The sequence below is a fragment of the Lucilia cuprina genome, chromosome 4 (assembly GCF_022045245.1).
Source record: "Lucilia cuprina isolate Lc7/37 chromosome 4, ASM2204524v1, whole genome shotgun sequence".
In the NCBI taxonomy this organism is placed as follows: Eukaryota; Metazoa; Arthropoda; class Insecta; order Diptera; family Calliphoridae; genus Lucilia; species Lucilia cuprina.
In genome coordinates this window covers 39,604,520-39,628,890 of record NC_060952.1, presented here as the reverse complement: position 1 = coordinate 39,628,890, position 24,371 = coordinate 39,604,520, and the positions used below count along the sequence as shown (strand labels likewise).

At 24.6% G+C, this 24,371-nt stretch overlaps 1 protein-coding gene across 2 annotated transcripts in view; it reads right to left on the bottom strand.

Moving 5' to 3' along the window:
* The window catches only part of LOC111675713, a 56,788-nt gene extending 34,648 nt beyond the window's left edge, over positions 1 to 22,140 (bottom strand). For both annotated transcript variants that reach the window (XM_046948536.1, XM_046948537.1), the window contains exon 1: positions 21,237 to 22,140. The gene's annotated coding sequence lies outside the window, so the exon portion shown is untranslated. The remainder of the gene's footprint in view (positions 1 to 21,236) is intronic.
* Positions 22,141 to 24,371: the final 2,231 nt, after the last annotated feature.

Genomic DNA, 24,371 nt, shown 5'->3' with positions numbered 1-24,371 from the left:
TTGCATTTGGTTTAAGTATATATATTGGCCATTTATGTTGTGTTAAAATGAAAATAAACTCTACTTGCCAATGGATTTTTTTTTGTTGCTACTTGTTTTTATTTTTTAGATTTTTTTTTGTTGCTTTTAAGTAAGTATTAACATTATCTTGGCTAGTTTAGTTAGATAGTTTTTATTTATATTTTTTTAAATTTCAGTTTTTTCACTTTTTTTTCAACTTTTATGAGACATTAAATTATTGATAAAGTCAACGGAAATTATTAAAAAAAAAACTTAATATGAGAACTAAGTCATAATTGGAACTTGAGTTAAGTTTTATAACTATGGAATACATAAAAAAGTTTTATATTTATTCTGGATTATGCGAAAGAATAAAGAAGACTCTGAGAAACAAAAAGAATGGTTGTGGAAAATTATGTTATTTTTGGTTTCTGATAAACTTAAAGAGATCATATCAGTGGCACAGCAAAAACTTATTAGCGATCTGTACTATATTTTCGCAGTGAAAATAATTGATAATGAACAGAAAAAGGAGTTGATCCCTATATCAGTTATTGAAGCAGATATCGGTAAGCAGCAACATTAGTTTAAGCAGCTCCAAGAAATCCCAAGAAAGAAAACTGAGAGTACTTCAACAGAAAAACCTCAGGGATTAAAGTGTAACGGCTTGAAGTCCATTTACGTTTGTCAAAACAAATTTATAGTTAAGGGGTGTTAAAGTAAACTTGTTCGCTAATATAACTAAGAAACTTAAACATTTAAATGTATAACTTTTAGTTTAAATATTATATTTATAGTTCACTCCAAAAACCTCAAGAAAAACAAACTTTAGTTCCCATGGTTCTAATTTTCTCTTAAAATTGTTGTTTATTTTTTCAGTTTCCTCATCTGTTTTCTTTCTAGCTTAAAATTCTCAACTAATTTGTCAAATCTATAGCCTTAAGTAAAATTATCTTACTCAACTCGTTCGTACTTATTACCAACTTAAACTCATTAGCAGTATTGTTCTGTAAGACCCATTTCTTTTCTGTTTTTTTTTTTTTTCTCAGTTTTTTGTCGTGTTCGTGTTACTTATTTTAAGGTGTAAAAACTCTAAATATTTGCAATAAATAAAATTGTTACATTGTACTTGGCATTTCTTCCGTTTTTTTTTTTTGTTTTTTGTTTTGTTTCTTTCGATGTCTCGTATTTATTTAAAGTACATAGACTGTAAGACTAACTTACATACGTATTGAATGTCTGGCCTCAATAGAAAGTGGGGCTACAGTTCAATGTCTTTTGTTTAAGGTTCTTGACTGTGTTGGTATTTTACTAAGGTTTGTAGTGGATTTTTGTTTTTGCGAACACAATGCCATGGAAATGCATGTTAAATTATTAATGCAGTATATGCTGATAAGAAAAAACAACATAACGAATTGCAAAAAATTTGAGTTGAAGCAGTAGTGGGCAATATTTATGTTATGTTTGCGGGTGAAAGAGAAAATCGAACTACTTCATAAAGAGGCGAACAGGTCAAACAAATCAGTCACTGCTATTTATATCTAATATCACTATAATGGCGAGGATAATATGTGTTTATGATAATATTTGTAATACCCACTTTAAGTGGATAGAAAGTTATTCTGATGGTATGTCCGTCTGTCCATTCGTCCGCCTGTCTGTCCGCATGGTAGTCTGCATAAATATTGGTTTGTTTCGAATTTTTGACATTGTGCTTTAAACAAAAAACATAAATTTACTCGAACTTTATGATCAATAATGGACGACCACTGGTGTAATGTTCAACTTTATAACAATTTAATCCTTGACTCTATTAAAACCGGCACACAAGTTTGTTGCTTAAGTCTTTTGATTGTGCTTTAAGCCTTCCGCTTTTATGTTACTCTTTTTTTTACTTTTTCTGTTATTTTCTTTGACAAAAAAGTTCACCTACATTTGCACAAGTTTGTTATACATATTTTTTTCTTATCATTTGTTACTTTTGTTGGCATTTATTTATATCAAAAGATAAAAATCTGGCTGTCTAATGCAAAATCTAGTTAAAAGAAAAAAACAACAACAAAACAGACAACATTGTTTTTAACAAAGTAAGCAATGAAAAGAAATTTAAACAACTTGCAACAAAAATAAAACTCCCCTTTTTTTATATTTTAAACATAAATTTTCAATGCACTTTTAGTTTAGAGCAAAATCATGAAATAAAAAAATCATTTGTTTATAACTAATTCTCATGGCATAACGAAATGGGGAAAAAACAATTTCACTTTTCTTTTAAAACAAATTAAATATAATTTCAATAAATTTTTTGTGTTTTAGAAAAAGTTAAATAGCGTAAAAGAGAAATTACCAAAATTACTTTAATTTTCTTAATATAAAATATTAGTTTTTAAAACTAATATCTAAATTACGGTGCTTTTTAAATGACCACTATTTAAGGTATTTAAAGAAATTTAGTGGGTTAAATGCTTTTAGTAAAAATTTTTCTTGTCAAAAAAAAAAAAAAAAAAAAAAAAACAGCTACCAACGCATTAAGACAATTAAGGTTAATTTAATGTCATTTCCCCCTCCACATTTAAGCACAAAAAAGTTCTGTTGGCAAAATTTTCACTGTTTTTATTTGTTTGGAAAAAGAAAAACAAATATTAATGATGTTATGTTAAGAAATAAATGAAAAAATTAAGAAAAATAGAATGATGATATTAATACAATTTAAAATTCAAACTTAGTTTTAGACAAATAATCGTATAAAGACTGAAGGACAGGAAAAGTGCTTAAACAGGAAACAGACCCACGTTGGGTTTAACTAACCTGTTACCACTAGACTAGTTTTTTCTAAATAATAACAGCTGATTGTATTTTTGTTGACAACAATTTTTCACAAAGCTTTCAAACTTCATCTTAAAACAAATTCGCGCCAAAATCAAATGACTTTAAGTACCATATAAACTATTCGACTTGGTGTGGACTTACTTGCCAGAAAAATCTAGAGAGAAATCTTTGCGGAAAGTATTATAGCAAAAAGCTTAGAGCTTTTATTAAAAAAACGCACAAAAGCTTATTTTTTTAAGAAATTTCGTCATTATTTTTTTAAGAAATTTCGAAGTTAGCGCCATATAAAAATAATTTGTACTTGCCAGAAGAAACATAAAGAAAAGAACTTTTATAAAAAAGAACATACAAGCTTATTTTATAAGAAAGCAAAAAGCTTTAGAGCTTTTATTAAAAATGACATAAAAAGCTTATTTTTTATAAAAAGAGATTCAGATAAATATTTTTAATTGAAACCAAATCAAGGAAAAAAGGTATGACAGGCTTTTGAGCTTTTGTGAGTCATAAAGTAACATAGAAAAAGAAGCATGTATTACTAAAAATATTTTAATAGCTTTTTTAAAAAAGAGCTTAATTTTTTTTATTTAAGCTTTTGAGTGTTTAAAGCAACATAGAGAGAGGGGAGTATGTATAACTGAAAGATTCTTAAGAGCTTTTATTAAAAGGAGCTTAAATATATATATTTTCTATAAAAACAAAAGCTTTTATCAAAAAAAATATATTGAAACCTTCTAACTTATAAGAAAATTAGAAAAACTTTATACATATTTAAAAGTTTGAATTTTGAATAGGATCTGTAAGTTTTTTAGGTGCTGGAGCTTTTTTTAATTTTCCCTCTATTTTTTACTATTTTACCATAAATTATTTAGATCATTTAGCGAAAACTGTATTGTCAAATCGACAAGAGAATGTTTAAATATTTAAGCATTTTTATGAGTATATCTTCTGACATTTCATTTAATTTCAAAACACTTGTCTGCTTTTTAAGTTTAAAACAATACACGTAAACAAAAACTAAGGATTTGAAAAATTTAAACACCTTATTGCCATTTATTATCATTTTTTTCAAACATCTGCCAGCAACATGTTTGCCTTAACAAAAGTTTCCTTTTCAAAAAAAAAGTGTCAAAGTTTATTTAAACACATTCTCTTTAAAACACCATAAATAGATATTTTGTATCCTCTTTTTTTTTTTGCTAAAAATTTATTACAACCACCATTAAACTATCAACACTGAAATTATTTATAAACCATAAATTCTGCCATTACAGCTACCAAAGCTATTAAATGTTTTATTTTTTCAGACTCAATGGCTGGTTATAGTTAGATGTTGTTTTTGGTACTGGTTGTGGTGGTGGTGGATGAAGGTGGTGGTGTTATTGCCAACATTTGTTTAACAGCCTCCAAACTCACGTTTAAGGTGAAATCATCTTTTAATTTTTTTCTCTCTGTCCTCATCTTCTCTAGTTTAATACCCAGTCAAGTTGTTGACTCCTTGGCTATATGTTTATATGATTGCCTTGCTTTATTTGTAATTTATTATTTAAATTTTGTTAACAATTTTTAATGGTAGTAATCGATTTTGTTTTTGTTTTCTATCTGTCGTTAAAGTTCATTGATTTTTCATTAAAGAAAGAAATTTTTTTCCAAATGAAAAGTGAAATTTCTTTGAACAGTTTTAGGTTGGGTCATTTATCGAAAGAATAAGTAAAGGATATGTTTATGAATATTTTAAATAAAATGATAGTTATATTTTAAGTTATTTGTGGGAAAGTTAATTGGCTTAACTATAAAATGGTTGGATTATTTTTTTTTTGTTTTTTCTGCTTTAATAGGAAAGACTTTGAAACTATAACTAAAAGGGAATTAATGGTTAAAAACTGAAGTTGTTCTTTTTAATGTTGGTTTAAGTAACCTTTTGCGTAGAAGCTTAACAGAAATTTTATTCTAAAAAATTTTCTTTTTAACCATAATCTACCCAGCAAAAACTTCCATCACTTCAGACATCCATCAATTTTCATGCATATTTGAATATTAAGTCATTCTTCTAACTGTGGTAAATACATGCATTCCATTGAATGCAAGTATTTACCACAGTTGCTTACAAGTAATTAGAAAATTCAGTCTATATAAGTCGTGTCATAAAACTTATACAGCTCCTATATCTTCACGCATAATCGGACTAATGAATTGGGAATTACTTATATAACTCATTATTAATAATACGTTATTACTTCTATGTAATCAGAACAACATGTAGTAGTCATTGAAAATTATCACTGCAAGAAACTAAATTCCAAAAAAGCGAAAAAAGAAGTAGAATTTACTCCCTGGAAGTACTGAAAAATCCTGAGGAAGTGATGATTTTAACACAGGCTTGTCATAGAAGGGATGTTTTTTTATTTGATTCCAAATTCACAACATCTGAAGTCATTCTCAGGAAGTAATTTTTATTATATAAGTATATATTTTTTTAAGTTTTTAATAATAGAAAACAGTACAACAAAACAAAATTGGATTCTTTTCGCTTCTTTGGAAGTCTATAAACATCACTTCCACAGAAGGTAAACAAACTCCCTAATGCTACTTTTGAAGTGGTACAATTGCTTATCATTACCAAGTTTTTGCTGGGTTGTATTGTCAGATTATTTTAAACCAAGCCTTTGGTGTCAATACCTATAGAGAAAAAAAAATCATATTAAATATTTAAACTCTATCTCTACCCCCTCTTATTAAAAAAAAAATATATATAAATCATTTCACTGGCAAAGCAGCAAGTGTCAAATATCATTTAGAAGAAGACGAATAAAAAATATACTATAACAAAAGCAAATTATAAAACGATTATGATTGTTTTCCAATTTTGTGTATTTCTTCCAATACAAATTTTAATTGCATTTTTTAAAGGAAATTTTCATTTCAAATTTTTTCTTTAGCTGCAATCAAATACATTAGCAACAGAAAATGTAATTTTCAAAAATTGTTTTTCAATAACCAAACATTATTTCGACATCCGTTAAATATTAAAGATGAAAACGAGAGAGAGAAAAAAACGAAATTAAAGAAATCGTGACAATAAACTTCTACTCCGTTTAACTTTAATACGAACAAAACTTTAATATATATATAAAAAATACTTAAATATTTTGAAATATTAAAAAAATTATATTTTTCCAATTTACTCTAAAGACACAAATAAGATGCGCATCAAATTAACCAAAAACAAAATAAGAAAAATTATTAACATGATGTCGTTTTTTTCAAAAGCATATTATTGCATTTAATGTTGTTAGAAAAAATAAAATAGAAGTCATGTTATTTTTTAAACAGCTGACCTTAAACTTTAAAGTTTTGAAAAATCTAAAAAAAATATATTGGAAATAAACTAAATCTCTGTTCGTGCCATGACTCTAATGTTATTGACAGTTAAATGCTTTAAGCATTTGCTTAACAAATGAAATTGAATGATATATATTTTTTGTATGCTTTTGTCGGTTTTACTTTTTGGCTCCTAATGGGCTGGGATGCTGTGAAAATATATTTAGACATGTAAACACTTTCATTTTTGTTTTCTTAACGAAAATGAAATTATAAGAGATTAGTTTTTTGTTTCTGTTTTAATGATGAGTTTGTGTCTTTTTGGTAATAAGATGTGATATGTTATGTGAGAGATTCTGCAAAGAAGTTGTCTTAAGGCAATTTTTAAACTGACTTATAGCATTTTAATTAATTTAGATTTTATTTTACGATATAAACAGGTTAGTAAAGTGCTTAAACATTAATAAAAATTATAAAAACAAGGTTTCCACTCGAAAATACTGATTTATTTACAAGAAAGCTTTTTAAGACTTTCTCAAAGAAGCTTGCTTAACAGAAAAGATATTTTAAACAAAACTCTTTGATAACACAAGTTTAAACAAAAGCTTTTAAACATTTTTCTTGAAGAGAACGGTAAGCTTATTCATTAAGCTTTTTCACTAAGCTTATTCATTGAGCTTTTAGTTCAAAAACGAAAGCCTCTTTACAAAAAACCTTTTTCGAAATGTATCAAATGATTATTATTACCCAAAAATCATTCTTCATCAAATATTTGTGTTTTACTCAAAAGCTTTTCACAAAAGCTTACTTTTAGTAAAAATCATTTCCTTAACTTTAAACATTTTAATTTAAAAGCTTTTTGTCAAAAATATTGTTCTTTCAAAAGAAAGCTTTTTAATTAAAATATTACTTGTAATAAAAAGCTTTTGTTAAATTATAAACTTTGTCGAAAATAATTTTTTTTAACAGAAAGCTTTCCTTTTAAATAAAAAGCTTTTAACTAACATTAACAAAATGTATAATATATATATAATGCCTTTAGCTTTTGCTTTCCTTACAAATGCAAGTCTACACCAAGACTTTTGAATTAATTTCACTTTCTTGAGAATTTTTGACTTTCAGGTCAATCATAATTTAAAATAATAAATTTTACTTGGGTTTCAAATGACACACTAAACATACAAACCGAATACAAAATGAAAAACATGCAACAAAAATGAAAATGAAAGAGATTTCTTATAAGTATTATTTTTTTCTTCATTTTTGTTAGCAGCTCGTTTAAGTTGCAGTCATAAAGAACATGATATGTCACATGCAATAAGTATAAGGTTGCAATATGAACAAAAACTACTGAAAAAAAGACATTGGACATAAACATGAACAACAATGAGGAAAGACTTTGAAATAACATTTCTCTTTCATTTGACCGCAGTGACCAAAGTCAAACCAGCAGCAAATATAAGAAAAAAAATGTTAAATAAATTGTGGTTTGTTTATGTGTTTTATTTTAGTTTGTTTAAAACCAAACAGCAGCCTTCTAAAGATGATCTTAGCAAAAGAAGGCAAAAAAAAACATAACAAACTATATAAAAAGAGGATGTTCAAAGCTTTCACAGGAGAAATTTTTATTAGCAAACCAAGAAAAAAAAGCTGCCAGGAAAATCTATTTGCCAACCAACAATATATTACGATATTTTATCTATTATTAAATCTTTAAAAAAGAAAAAAAAAATCAACTTATATTAGCATAAGGTTTTTTTCTTATTATTTTTATTTGTATGGTAACTGAAATTTTAAATGTCACTGCTTTGGAAAAAAAATTTAATAGACAAAGAAAAATTTTCTTGATATTTTTTTCTTGCTGCTTAGATATTTACTGAAGCAAAAAATTGCTAAGCAAGTGAAAAAAAAAACTAAAGAAGAAAAAATAGTTGAATAAAATATGCAAAATTTTATTTAAATTAATTTTCAAGTGCAGTCTTTATGTTATAAACAATTTTGAATAAATAAAATTCCTTTTAATTTCCACAATTTAGAAAGAAAGTTTGGGTTAGCAAGCAAACAACAACATAAGAAAAAAACCTTTACAAGAAATGTTAAATATTTTTCTCATATACCAGCTTGTAGCTTATTTATTTTGCCAAAAAATGTAAAAGAAATAGTTTTATCCAAAGCTTACACTACGACATCCTTCTGTTGCATGGCCATGCATGTTCAAGACAAAGTTGAAAAACTGCTACAACAATATGAACAACAAAAAGTTGTTTGAAATGTTGCATACATTGAGATATTTGATTGTTAATGTATTTTACTAAACTACACATACCACGGCCAATGCTGTAAGTTTAAAACATTAGAAAATAGTAGAAATCATGGATTTGGCTACACAGACACTTTGTTTTAATGTTGTGCAGACAATTTATAAAGTTTATCATAGCATTTCCAACAAGTTTTCAAAAGTTTCATCAGAGTTTTGATTATATGTATAATTAAAGTTCCTAAAAGGTATTTTCTGTTCAAAAGCTATTGATTTTTATGTAAAAAGCTTAATTAAATAATTTATTGGTTTTAATTTTAACTTTAAAGCTTAATTTTATAATTTTTTTAGCTTTAAGCTGTAAAAGTTTTCTCAATATTTTCTTACAAAAAAGCCTTAATTACTTGTTTTCTGAAAATCTTTTTTTCAATACTCAAAAAGAATTCAGTAATTCTTTATAAGGTTTTGCAAAACGCAGAAAATAGCTTTTTAGCTTTAAATATATGTACTTTTTAAATAAAGGCTTTTATTAAAAAAGCTCCTTGTATATAAAATCGTATTAAACAAATATAGACGGAAATTTAAATTATTATTGTAGAAGTTTTGTGAAAGAACATTGCGTAACAAAAGTTTTGTACCCTTTTAGACGAAAACTGATTTCAATAAAAAGTTTTTTGATAATTGTTAAAAAGCTCTTGATGTATTGAAGATAAACATTTATCCTCTTAGGCTGGTCTTCTTTTAAAAGCTTCTCTTCGTAAAAAGCTTTTTGTATTGAAAGAAAAATTGTTTAATTAAAAGCTTTTTGGCAAAATAACTTCCAATTATATTTTTTCTTAAAAAAGCTTTTTGTTTTGAAAGATTAATGACAAAAAATGTTTAAACTGAATTTCGAAAACAATGCAAATTTTAAAACATAATCCTTTTAGTCCTGTCCTTTAAATTTTGTAAAAAAGCTTTTTGTATTGAATGAAACATTGTTAAAACCATTTTTATAAAAGCTTTTTCACATTGAAAATTACTCCGAAAAGCTTCTTCGTCAAATAACATGTTCAAAAAGCTTTTTGAGTAGAAAGCAGTATGACAAAACAAAAATTTTCAATTGAAATTTTGAAATATGGCAAATCTTAAATTATAATTTTTTGAATTATAATAGAACAAAAAAATTTGTTTTAAAAATTTCAAGTTTCAATTGTAAATGGTGTAATGTATGTATATGTATGCTGTGGAGGTGTATTAAAATGTCTATAAATTCTTTTAATTTATTTAATATTTTTTATTTTATTTTTATAAAAAGAAAAACTAATTTGAGGTCATTTGTGTTTTCCTCTTTAACTTGTTTTTATAAAATAAATAAAATTAAAAAAAAAAACTTTATTTAAAATGTATTAATTTATTTAATAAACATAAAAGGTGGTCTTATCCATATACAAGAAAAAAAAACAGGCTACCCCCCGTAACAGCTGTATGTTCACAACCAAAGTGTGATCATCATCATTAAATTTATCATTTAGTTGGTAAAAGATGTTTGGTTTTGTTTTTGTTTTTTTTTTGCAGACATGGTTGGTTATCTTTGTTATAATGTTAAATTACCAAAACACCAGGTGTTAGTTAGGCTTCTTTCGATTTTTTATTGGAATGTCTTTATATGCATTTTTTTCGCTTTTATTGTAAATGTTTTCAATTTGATTGATAATTTACATGTCGTTAGAAAAACGTTTGAGAAAGTTTTGCTTTTCAATTTATAAAATGTTTCTTCTTTTTTTGGGAAAAATTTTAATACACAATATCAAAATATTATATAAAAGTTTGTGTCTTGAGTCTTTTGTTTGTTTTAAATAATCATTGCTAACAAGCTGCAGAGTTAGTGTTATACATCTGATTAAACAATATGTTTATTGTAGTTTTTATTTTAATACGTTTTTATTGTTTATTAAATAACTTGAAGAAAGCTGTTGCTTTAAGTCATTTGTAATTTTATTTTTATATTTCCTATTAATAAAAAGTGTGAAACTAATAGTTTTATTTCCATACACTCTTTTTAAAACCATCATTTAATCAAGTAATTGTTTTTAAATGTTTGTTTTTTATGTCTTTTGTTTGGAATGTGTCTTCAATAAATTTAATTATTTAGAAATTTATGTTTTGAAATGCTGGTTTAGAGTCAAAATAAATAAATTTCTTATTTTGCGTAATTAAAAATCTAATTAAGAAAATTAGTTTTGCATCTTTTATTGAAGAAGCAGGAGATTGGTAAAATTTTCAAAGAAATATAGTATTTTTTTTTGGTTATAATTATACACATTATGTCAGGTTTTCACAGAGTTAAAGAGTTTGAATGGTCTTCTTAAGTAAATAACAGAACATTTCTCATAAAAACTTACTTAATTTCACCAAAACGCTTTTAAGAAAAGCCTTTATATTATATGCTTTAAAGGTTTACGGAATTTTTCTATAAGATCATTCTTTTCGACAGATCTTTTGCCTTAAAAGAATATTGTAGTTAAAGTCTTTACTGAAAAACTTTCAAAAAAGCTTTTGCATTAAAACCTTTTAAAAAACATTTTAGGTAAATCATTGTAGGACAATTTTTGATTTAAAAGCTTTCTATTAGAGCATTCTAGAAGTGCCTTGTACTAAAGTCTTAAGAGTTTTACAAAGGAGCTTTTGATTAAAACTTTTTTAGAAGAACATTTGTCTTAAAAGCGTTTCGAAAGATCTTTTTTATTAAAAGAAAGTTTAAGAAAAAACTTTAAAGGAGAGCTTTAAAAACCATTTAAGGTAAAGAAGAGTTTTTGCATAAACAAAGGCTTTAAAGAAATACTTCAAAGGAGACACTTTGCTTTCAAAATATTCAAAACCAGTTTAAGTAAATTTTTGTGACAGAATTATCACTTTAAAAACTATATGAAAAAGCTTTTTTTTTAGAAAGGAGTTTGTATTAAAAGTTGTAAAGCTTTCTGAACGAGCATTTGCATTAAAAGTTTTTTAAAAGAAAAGTTTGTCAAGAAAAAAATATTTATAGAAAAACTTTCAAGAAGAGCTTATGCATTAGTCTTAAAAGTTTATTTTGCTTTTAAAGAATATCTACCAAAATCTTTGCAGAAAAACTTATAAGCATCTTAAAAAAAAGAAAATTGAATAGCTTTTACAGGTATATCCAAAAGAGCTTTTTTATTATAATTGTTCTAAAAGAGAATTTCTTTTAGAATTTTTCGAAATATATATTTTTTAAAAAGATATCTTACAAAAGTTTTTTTTCAAAAAAACATTCATGAAATGGTTTTGCATTAAAACTTTTCTAGAGAACTTTTCTTTTAAAATCTTTTCAAAGATCTTTTACATAAAAACTTTTGCTTTAGTACCATTTTTTGAGAAAAAGTTTACTATTGAATAGTATTTTCCTTAAAAGAAAAGTAAAAAAAAGCTTTTGCATAAAAACTTTGCCATATGAAAATTTCTCTTAAAAGCTTTTCAAAAGATCGTCTGCCTTAAAATAAAGTCTTAGAGAAAGTTATTAGAGAAAAAGTATTATATTTAATGCTTTTGAAAACCTTTTACAGAAAATATATTGTCTTAAATACATCTGCTTGAAATCATTTTCAGAAAAAAATCTTTTACTTACTCACTTGTGTATCGGTATAATTTTAACAACAATTTATTGGTAAACTTACCTAAAAAGAAAAAAATATATTTATTATAAAAACCATTATAACTGATAAATTGCTTAAAACTTTTCTTATTCTTTAAGTTCAAATTCATAAAATTAGATTAATAACTAAGATTTCTATGTTGAAGTGATAGTTTAAAACAAAATTCAAACTAATTGACAACATTTAAAAACAAATCTAGACAAATTTTTTTTTAGTCTAAGCTTTTTCTTTTGCTACAGCTTCAGCGTAACATTTTGCTTAATTAGGTTTAACAGTAGCTTTAAAGATTTTAAAAAGATAATAAAGATTAACTCTAGAGTTTTTTTTTCAACAGCATCAATTTCACTCTATAACAAACTCTATAGTTTCAAGCAGTAGCCAAATATACTATTACAACTTAATATTATTTTTATGGCAAATTGATGTTCGATATGGTCATAAAACATATAGCAGCAAAAATCTTATGTTAACAAATAAAATTTTAAGAAAAAAATATTTTTAAAATTACCAAAAAGAAAATAATAACAAAATGTTAAAACATAAAAGACCAACTGTGAATATTTTGAGCAAAAAAAAAAAAAGTAAAACTTTTTTTTAAAGTAAAACATACAAACAGACACACACACCAGAACTCTTACTCTTAAACTATTTAACGTGATGATGTTTATCTTGATTTAAAACAACATCATGATGTTGTTGATTTAGTATTATTATCATCATTATCATATTTTTTTATTTGAAATTTTATGACCATATAATTGTTTGTGTGTTTAACTTTTGTGTATCATAATTTGTTACTGTTTTCTTTAAAGAGTTTAACTTAACTGTTGTTTTATTTATTTATAAATTTTTGTTTACACATTTAATAAACATTATCCATCTACTGCCCACTAAATTTTGTTTTTGTATAGTTTGTTTTGTTTTATTGTTATTTTAACAATTTTTTTTTTCAAATCAGTTTTTTTGTGCGTTTTTGATCTTTTAACCTATATTTTTGATTCTGCTTTTTTTTACTTTAAGCGTATTTGTATCATAATTTTATGACCATAATTACAGAGGGTTTTTTCTACTATTATTTGTTAAAATAAAATAGAGATTAAATGTATAATGGAGTTAAGCATTTTTGTATTATAATTGTTGCTACATATTATGGTTTTTGGGTTAGATTTTATAAGATAAACTATTTCCTTTTTTGAGAAATTAAAGCTTGAAAGTTAAGATTGGTTTATTTTCAACTCCCGCATCAAGATTAGATTTATAGATTTTTTTTTTTAAATTCGTGGTAAATGTTTTAAGTTATTGTTGAAGATCAAAAGGAAGAATGATTGTTCTGTTAACTAAAAATTCACTTCTGTAGGTCTAAAAAACATATAAGGAGAATAATACTCTACAGAGAACATCTTAACTTTGAGACAAACAGTGTTTTTAAACAAAACTTCAGAATTGTCGTTCCATTGCAGATCTATCCAAGGTTTGATGACAAATATTGCTTCTGGTATAACAGAACTAAAAAAAAAACTGAGGAAAACTAGTGATAACAGTTATCTGAAAAACCCATAGTATACACCCTTTAAAAACAAACTATAATCTAGTTTAGTAATGGATTTGGTCTTAAAAAACTTTTAAGCGATGATGTCTTTAAATTCTATTAACTCAAATCACCTAAATTATTTTCAAAATTTAATTAACAATACTTTTCTTTAAATCGAATTTCTCTTTAAGCTTTATTATTTTCTAAATTTCTAACATTTTCCAAATATTTCACCAAATTACTTTTAAACACTCATTAGACCATTGACTAAAAAAAAGAAAAAGAAAAACCTGCACAAATGGTGTATTTAAGTTTAAGAACAATTATGAAAAACACAAACCATCTAAGAAAAAAAAAAATACAATTTGTGTAGGAAAGAAAAATTCTGTATTTTTGCTGTTGTTGTAGTTGTAATTTTTCTACAAACATTAGCCAACTGACCTAATTCTCATTTTTTTTTTATTCATTCATTTAGAATATCTAAACAAAAACACCGCTACTTTTTCTTTAAATATTTGTTTTATCTTTGTAAAATTGTATTACAATCCCAAAGATGTTTGTCTATGCGGCTGTTGTTGTTGCTGCTGATGATGATGACTTTTTTTCATTGAAGTTTCCTAGTTTTAAACTACAACTGATGAGGTTTAAACTGAATGAAAAAAAAACAAAAACAACTTTAGAAGATTAGATGAGTCTTTACAACAATAACAACAAGAATAATAGAAGAAAGATTAGCATTTAAGTTAATTGTTGTCGGTGTAGGTTTTTGTTGCTGTTGTTGATTTTTCTTCTTTTTTTATTGTCTTTAAAGCTGATGAATTTTTTTTTTTCTTTTATTATTTGTTGTTTTTTAAGTTGTTTGACAGAACAATGTAATTATGGTAAGCGCCAGCATTTTATTGTAACAAAAAAAAGGTTTGAAATGAAGGTGCACTACTATTGTACTTTTTTTTTTGGTTTTTACTTAATTTGGTATTTTTATATTAGGGCTTAAATAAGCTAGCAACAATAGCTTTTAGCAACAGAGTATAGCTAACTGAAAGTGTAGACGAAATAATTTAAAGATAATAAAATTTATAAAAAAAATTAAGTTAATCTTCAAAAATCTTTTAAACATTTAAGAACACAAAGAATTTTTGTTTTAAATTTCAAACTTGGTTGGAAAAGTGAGTAACTTTAGTTAAAAAAAGAGCACTACCTTTTTATATTGAAACATTTTTTATACGATTATTTTAAATAGTTTGAAGACAAAAAGTCTTATTCATAAACTTTTATCAAAAGGTTTATTAATCAAATTTTCATAAAAATTTGTTCTATAAACCTGTGATAAGTGTTTATGCAAAGGCACAAAATTTAATTTATTTTTTGTTAACGCTTGTGTCTTTAGTCTTTTGTTTTAAAGTGTAGTTTTAGTATATAGTCAATTGTATTTCAAGCCAAAATCTGCTTTATTCAAAAAAAACTGAAAATTCAAAGCACAAGAGTTACAAAAAACATGTTTTCAATAAAATGAAAATTTCTAATTTTTAATCAATAAAAGGTAATTTTCCATTTTTTTTTTTTAATTTTAAAAAAGTTTTTTTTTTTAATTACTTAAATTAAGGAGATTTACAAGTCTATTTTTTGTATTATTTATAAACAATTATCAAGGCTTTATAGAACTAATTCTGTGAAAATATGATTTATTAAACTTTGACAGAAATTTATGAATAAGACCTTTTAGCAACAAGCCATGCTTCCAAAAAACACAAAAGTTTGTATTCTAAGTCTTTTGTTTTTCAAGAAACTTTTTTTCAAATTTCAATGTTTTTTTTATTTTAGAGAAAAACTTTTGTTTTAAGAAATAGTATTTCATAAAAAGTTTTTTAGAAAAGCTCGTTCAATAATTGTTTTTTTTTAATTTTACTCTAAAAAAGCTTTTATGACATTTTATTAAAAGTTTTTTTAAGAACGTAGTTTTTTAAGATTTTTTATTTAAGAAATTAAGGCTTTTGTCTTTAAGCTCTTTTTATCATGTAAAATGTTAAGTTCTTAATAATTTTTATGGAAATTTGATTAAAATCTTAAAAAACAAAAGACTTAAGACACAAGCATAGAAAAGCCACAAAAGTGATCTCCAGCGATACTAAATAAGTCCAAATTAAAATTTTATTTTCAAGACGACTAATTTATATAAAATTTTTTGTACTAATAATACATACAAAAGATTTTTGAAAAATCTCAACAACAAATCTCAGTTTGTCTGTAAAAAAGTTTTAAGAAGAAGAATTTATAAAAATAAGTGATCATTTATTGTTTTTTAAAAAAAATATCTAAAACTAACTCTAGACACGATCAGTTTCTTTCTTTAACATCTTCACTAACCACTTACTTCCCCTGTGATTATTTTTATAAAACGGAACTTTCTTTAAGAAAATTTGCTTTAATACAATAATTATTTCTCTTATTACTTCTTAAGTCAAACAAATTATGTCATTTTTATTGAGGTTTTCTATGTTTTCCAACTTCATGCAGTAATTTCAACTAATAACTATAATAATTATTGCCAAAAACACAACCACAATTATTTATTATTCTTATTATTGTTACTTATTAGACTTATACCTAATGTAGTCTATAGTAATGTTTAATAAGCATTGATTAATAATATAAATTTATAAAAAAAGTGAACCATAATTACCGGTTATTATTAAAACAAAAACAATGAAAGTATAAAGTAAAAAAAAAATTGCAAGTTGCTAAAGCATTTGGAAGATGAACCCAACCTCAAGTTTTTGTTCTGTTGTTATTGTTGTGCATTTGTTTGTTTAGTTGGTTTTCTTTTTCCTGTTACTTGAGGCATTAAATTCTGTTAAGTAGATGGGTTTTTTTTCTTATTTTATGTCTTTAGCTAGAGGAGTTTAAGTGTTGTAGTCTAGGAAATATGGTGACATAAGATTGTCTTTTTAACAAATTTGTTAGTTATTTATTAAAATCTTATTATGTTGAAAAAATTCTAGGTTTAATAAAGGTTTTTAAATGCTTTTTTGTTAGGTTTGTGTTTTAAGTCTTTTGTTTTTTTGTTCTAAAATATTGAGTTAATTATGTTATAATATTTCCTGTTTAAAAGTTGTTATTTTAAATTGGTTGTTTTAGAATTTATTAAACTAAAATGTTATTATAACTAATTATCTTTACAAAAAAACCTTGCAAACATATATTGCAATATAAATATAATTTTACAACGAGTTGCATCAGTAGCAGGCCTTTTGCTACAATAATAGAATTCTAGAAATTATTTTAATATTCTTAATACTTCCTTTCATTTTACTACAACTTATATGCAAATATTTCCCTCCACTTGTTAAACTAAGTATTTCATAAACTTCAATTTACTCAATAAAACCTTGGGGCCAGGTTCTGTTAAATATTCACACCAAAATAACACCATGATTTAATAGTGAACTTTAACTTTATGCTAAAGTGAAAACAAAAGCAAATACTAGTACAACTAAATAAAAAAAAATAGTTTTACTTTTCTTTAGCTAGGTTCATAAGACAAAAAACCAGTTAAAAACACAACGAAAAAATTTCACTTGCTTTAAATGAAATCAACTACTGGCAGTTAAAATAAAATTTAAATTATAGTTTAATGTTTAAAAGTTACATAAAGAAATGAGGTTTCTTTTTGAAACTGTCTACTATAAATAAAATTTTAATTGCTTAATTGTTTTACTATTTTTAATTGTTTTACTAATTGTTAATTGTTTTACTATTTTTCTAACTTTCAGTATAAAAAACTGTCTGTCTGCAACAAATTATTACATATTTTTTTTTCGTTCATAACAACAGCAGAAACATGTAAATTTTTTGTAATTTAACAATATTTTATGATGATTCTTGAATATAAAAAAAAAAACAAAAAATGCATAGAACAAGTTAAAACATGACACATGTTAAATTTTCTGCATTAAAAAATGACACAACATATTCTTAGCAGGAGCTTGAAGATGCGCAGCAGCTCATGTGTAGCAGCAGCAATCACGGGCCAAACATTATTACCCACTTGTCACAGAAGCTATGAACAGTGGTAGAAAAAGGTATCACTAACTTTGTACAACAACAACAAAATTTTATATAATTTGCTGCAATATGCAATAAACAAAAAAAAAAACCTTTTTGTATAAAGACAAAAAAACCAAACAAATACACACACTTTTTCAAAATAAATAAGAGTTTTTTATTAAAAGAAAACTGTGTAGAAAGAATGAAAAACTTAAAAGACATTTTACAGGAAGTGCTTGTGGCACGTGATTGTATGCTTGCCATATAATTTGATTTGTTTTTCAGTAGACGAGACGAGATGTCTTAGGACAACAACGTTCATCGAAGATGTTGTTGCTAAAGCAAATTGCTGTAGCTGTTGCTGTTGCTGTTACTGCTGTTGCTATTATAGCAGTTATAACTTTAGAACAGCAACAGATGCTGTTATTTATAGTGTTTACTTTAACAACAACAGCAAACAGCAATAATAACAACAAAAACAAACAGTTGTAGACTTAGACACATTCGTTAGTTGTTGTTAGTTATAAAGAAAAAGTTTTTTTGTATAGATTTATATTCCTGCTATTGCAGGGAGTTCTTGTTGCTGTTGTTGTTTTGTTAACTTTAAGAGTAAAAGTCTTGGCCAGTTAAATGTATTTTAGTACCATTAAATTTGTATCTTGTTCTTTCTTTCTTTCCTTATTCATTGCTCATTTGAAAAGTTATTGAAGTGATAAGATTTATGTTGTTTTACAAATGGTAATAAAACCAAAAGAATTAAAGAAAAAAATGAAACTTTTTTTATATGCAATTTGTCGTTTGAGATTTTATTCAGCCTGCTAATGTTATACAAGACTGTCATATATGTATATATGTATTTAAGTAGTTGTTTGATCTAAGTGTTGTTACATGTTTTAAAGAAAATTGCATTTAACTGTTAAACAATAGATATTGTTCGTTGTCGTGTTTCTATAAAGTGTGTTTAAATGTTTGTTAAAATATTATTTATTATTATTATAAACTTAGAGGATTAGCCAATGCTGTTGTAAGTTATATAATGACAGGAACATGTGATCATAGAATTAAGTGTTATAATTTTTTATTTTATGTTTTCAGCTGAAATATTGTGGGAAATTGATTGTTAGACTAAAATTTATGTGTTTAAAGTGTTGAAGTAATATTTGAAATATTGTTTTGTGTAAAAAATTTGATTTAAAATTAATGTGAAAAATTTTTTCAATAAAACGGGGTATGTCTTCTTATCTATAGATTCGATCTTGAAGAAATATACAAGATTTGTCAAATAAATTCTTAAACCATCTACGAAATTAGAGAAATGTTTATTAAGACCATTCTTAATAGTTTTAACTAAGAAAGATGTTTATTTTTATCATATATTTAGTTTTCTATCAGAAAATTTAATTTTAATATTTTTTTTTTAAATCTTTGTTTTCAATCTTTTGTTTTCTGGTAAAATTTTCAACCAAATGTTAAGATATTTATTAACATATTAACATAAAATTTATAAAAACGAGTATCAAATTTCTAATTTTTTATAAAATATGATTTTTTTAGAAAAAATTTAAAGTATCACTTGTGTCTTAAGTCTTTTGTTTTACAGAAAATTTTTAAAAAAAAATATATATATTTCGTATTTTTAATGACTTTTTTTAAATAAAATATATATTATTTATTCTAAAAACATATCCGATTTTATCAAAATAATTATAAAAAGAGTTTTTAATTCAAAACTCCAATTAATTTATCATCGAAATTTCAACAAATTCTTGCAGCTTTATAAATTCTTTTATAATTTCAGTTGTATTTATACATATTTTTCATTTATAAAAAAGCAAAAGACTTAGGAAACAAACATTAAAAAAACTATATATTTAAGATATGTTTTAATTAATTTTTTGGTTTTTTTTACAATGAAATTGTGAATATTGAAAACACTTAAATTAATTTCACGAAAGAATAATACAAATAATATTTCCCATATATTCGCGAATTTGATTAAGAAAATATATTTAAATTATAAATAAATAAAAACCCTTTCTCAATTTTATTTAAAAGATATGTGAAATTCAATTTATTATAAAAAAAAACTTAGAAAACAAATCCGGAATATTCTTAAATATATATTCATTAAATATAAAGCGTAAACTTTTATTCAATTAATTTTTTTGGAATATTTCACACAGAAATAAAACAAAAAATCGACTATTTGCGGAATATTTTTGATTTTGTTGAACAACATTATAGGAAAATTAGTTTAAAATTTTTATGTCGAAAAATCTTTATAAAAGAAAGATAACATAAAACAATAAGTTACAGATTCGTAAAATATTCTTGACTATATTTCAATACAAAAGTTTCTCTTGCAATATTATACTCCAAAGCAAATTCCCGGAATATTCTTGCATAATAAGTATCTAATAAATTGACGAAAATAAATTTCCAATATTCCAATTCTCAAGAAAAAACTCAGTATGAAAAAGATTTAATTCTTTTAATTTACATTTTAAACTTATCAGAAAAAATACTACATACAAAGAAACTTTCTTGAATATTCTCAATTGTAATATTTGACACATTGTTAAAAGAGTTTTTAAGAAAATTGTTTAGAAATTTTATAACAAATTTTCAAAATGTTATATTTGCTTTATTATTTGATATAAAGCGTAAGAAAAGCATACATTCTTAAGAAAATTTCATTTATATTTTTAAAAATATTTTAAATTATGTAAAAAGTAGGAAAACTGTACCAATTACATCATTAGTTTAATTTTTTGCTTCAGTTACGACTGATATATAAGAAATTTCATAAAGTTTTTTATAAAGTTTCATTTTAAAATATAATTTTTTTTTGAAAAATTATTTTAAAAAATAAAAAGCTCAATTAAGATTCAAAACTTTTTTTTGGTTAAAGAATTAATTTTTGTTTGAAAAAAAAATTATAAAAAATCAGTAAAACAGGAAGTTTTTTTCTGATGTTTTGTAACACTAACATGTAATATTTCTTTACCAAGTTTCAAAATGTAGAAGCGAAATACTCTTTTAATCCTAAAACAATTTTTGGGAAAGACTTTTTAAATAATTTAAAAAATATTTTAGTTTTTATAACATTTTGGCACATTCGAAAAAATTACAATAAACATGTACACATTTCGTCTTTTTTTCAATAAAAGTTTCAATTTTAGTATTTTTTCTCAATAATATAATTCAAATTTTTTGTTTTGAACACCTTTTGTATGAAACAATTTTTTAGCAATTATTTAAAAATAATTTCAAAATATTTCATTCATTTTCACTTTTTTCTAAAGCAAAGATAGCCTTGTTGAGATGAGTCAATATATTTTTAAAAACTTTTTTATTAAAAATTTAATCTTTCTAAATTAATATTTTAATCTTTCTAAATATTTTCTATTAAACACTAATTTTTCAAAAATAATCAAATTATATTTGAATTAGAAAACACTCATACGCCCTGTTAGTTATTTTCATATGTATTTTATAAATTTTACTTTTAAGTTCCTGTTGCTTTAAGCCAAATATTTTTAAACAGTTTTTGGTTTTTTTCAATTAACTTCATAAAATATTTTTAATTTTTTAAAACACTCACTTTTTTGTAATTTCTGTTAAAAAATTTTTTCCACTTTTTGTAAAATAATCCAGTTTATTGTTGTTATTAAATCCTTTTCAGCACCATTGATAAGTTTTAACAAGATTCTTAAGAATTATTGCACTTTTTTATGAAATAATTTTATTTAATTGTTTATTTCGAAAAAACACTGCTTCTCTTGCACTTGTTTTTTACTCTTTTAATAAAATTAATTCTTTTTATTAAGAATCTTTGCACTTTGCATAGGAGGATAATGAATTCCTGGTTTGTATAATCCAAATATTTTTGCACTCAATCTTATTTTTCTAATAAATATTGTTTTAGGGTCTCCTTTAAGTTAAAATTATTTTTTAGTTCCAGTTTTTTTTTTTTTTTTTGGTTAGTTATTATTTTTTTTTTTCAATTAATGGAAGGAAAGCGAACTTGACCGTAGGAAGGTGACCGTATAACTAAAGTATTCTTCGAGCTAATATGTAGTTATATAAGATCATATACTTTTACACTGGGGTTTTCAATAAATGGGGGAAAAAAAGAAAGACTTTTTATTACGCTCGTTTGTTTGCTCGCCAAAAACGATCAAAACTCGGCTCCGTTGCTCAATAGCTCGCTCGTTCAAGAGATTTTCTTTCTTCGTAAAATGACACTGAAGTCGTTGGCGTTGACGTTGCCGTTGTAACTGCGTTTGAAAGAAAAAAGTGGTGGTGCTAGAGTCAAGGTAAATTGAAGATGCCGCTATTGTTACAAATGTTTTTTGTATTTTTGCCACTATTGTAAATTAATATGCTGCTTGTTGTTGCTGTTGCTGCTGCTGCCGCTAAGCTTCGTTTTGGTTTAGTTTGGATTTTGTTTCAAACTCTTAGTTAAAACGAGTTGCTGTTGTTGCTTCTTGCAATGATGCGCGTTGTCTGTGCTATCACCTTGGCATTGGCAATGCTTATGAATGCCAAACATACATACTATGCTAACTGTTGGATACGTTCATAAAATACACAAACACACACAGATACACGCTCAGAGCAGCAACATAAAAAAAAATAAACAATACACGAAGAAAGTCAAGCAAGTAAAGCAACATCAAGTAAACAACTACCAACTATTACTACCACCACAAGTGTAACATTTTTAAGCTCAATATACAACAACTACAAGCAGCAGCCAAACAAAACAACAACAAAAACAATAAAAAATAAAACTAAAACAACACAGAGTACGTTTAGACTAAAAAGAATTTACAAACAATTGTTTATTGCTTGTAGCAGTTGTAAACCGAACCATCAACACCAATAGTAACAGCAGCAACAACAACAACAGTAATAATATTAACAACACAAACGGCTAACTTAATAGTGCTCGATACCACCGTTTGTCTGTCTGTCCATCTGTCTTTCTTTTCATTCATTTATTTTAAACTTCAACAGCAACAAAAAAAATATGTTTAATAAAAAACCACTCAAGAGCGAGAGTTGTAACCAAAGAGCAGCTACAGAGAGTTAAAGAGAAAATATATCTATTTTTTAAATTTCACCAAAATGGTACTAGATTTTTATATTTTTTTAATTTTTTTGTTTTTTTTTTGTTAAAAAAAAACATAATGTGTTTTGTTTTTGTTTTGGGGTCATTTTGTTGTTGTTATTAAGTTAAACTATTAAAAAATGTTAACTTTTTATGAAAAATTTACATTTTCTAAAATAATAATAAAAGTTATTATGTTTAGCAAAAACTACTTTTAAAAATTATTGAATATTTTTAATGTGAAGTTCATTTTTAAACTTGAATTGCACATTTTTACTATGAACTATATCTATTATAATTGTATTTATACATCATATTTTTATTTTAGCACTTTTTGTTCATTATAAAACATTTTTTATTATTTTTGGGAAATGATTTGTAAAATTTTTTAATTTTTTTTTTAAGTTTTAGTAGATTTTATGGATGTTCAACATCTTTAAATTGTTACTAATTTTCACAAAATTTTTTGAAATTTTTATTAAAATACAAAAAGAATTACAATTACAAAAAGAATTCGTGATATTTTGCAACATTTTTTTTAATAAAATTTGTTTCTAAAGAAAAAATATGTTAGCTTTCAAATAAAAAGCCAATTTTGTTAAAAGTGTATTTTTAACAAACATTTGTTGTTATTTAGGGAAATATATTTGAAACTTTTTAAACACCTAAAAAATCTTAAGATACGGGTTCATTTAAGTTAGTAACTTAGTTGAATCTAAGCAAATTTTAAGTTTCTTAAAGGACTTAGAAAACAAAAGCTTTATGCCTTTAAAATAACATTAACATAAGAGAAACTATATTTGTGTTTGAGTAAAACGCAACTTTGATTTCAGTTGACGACTTTATTTTTTCCTTATACAAAAATTTTCAAAAACTTATTTTCAGAAGAAATCTTTAAAGGGAAATACATAGTGTTAAATTTGGACCAATCCTTAAAAAAATTTTGTGAAAGGATTCTGGTGATATTAATATAATGGGTCTAATAAAGTCCGATCAATGCAAAACTAAGTTCTATAATACTTAGTCTTTAACCCATGCAAATCCACCTTGATCGAAAATGTTCATATTTGAGCCTTACAAAAATTTAACGTTCTTAAATGTCTTTAAAATATCAGTACAGTTGTGAAATATGACAGGACAATTTCTGAAAATGACTTGAATTTTGGAGATACATATTTTTTACAACCTAAAACCTTTCTAGTAAATTTTATAAGAAAGTAGTATTGGATATTTGTATATTTGGGGTAAAAAAGGGGAAAAACGGGTAAAACAAGTTTACTTGTGTAGCCCAGGGTTGTTCTAGTCCTATATATGTAACTAGATCTTAAATATATATACACATATAGCAATAAAATTATGTATTGACTTGTTGTATAAAAACAATAATTATTTACGTAATTTCTTGATGATCAATCAATATTAGACCCTAAACCACATATTAGTTTCCCTTCAGAAAATGATGTTAAAAAATCATAACTGATACAAGTTTTATAGAAATTGAAATCTATATATGAGGATCACTTCCTATCTGTCTATCCTATCTTTTTAACTGGATTCAAATAGATATATATTAATGAACTTTGACGTAAACATTTTATATAAGAACGAAAATCTATTTAAAGA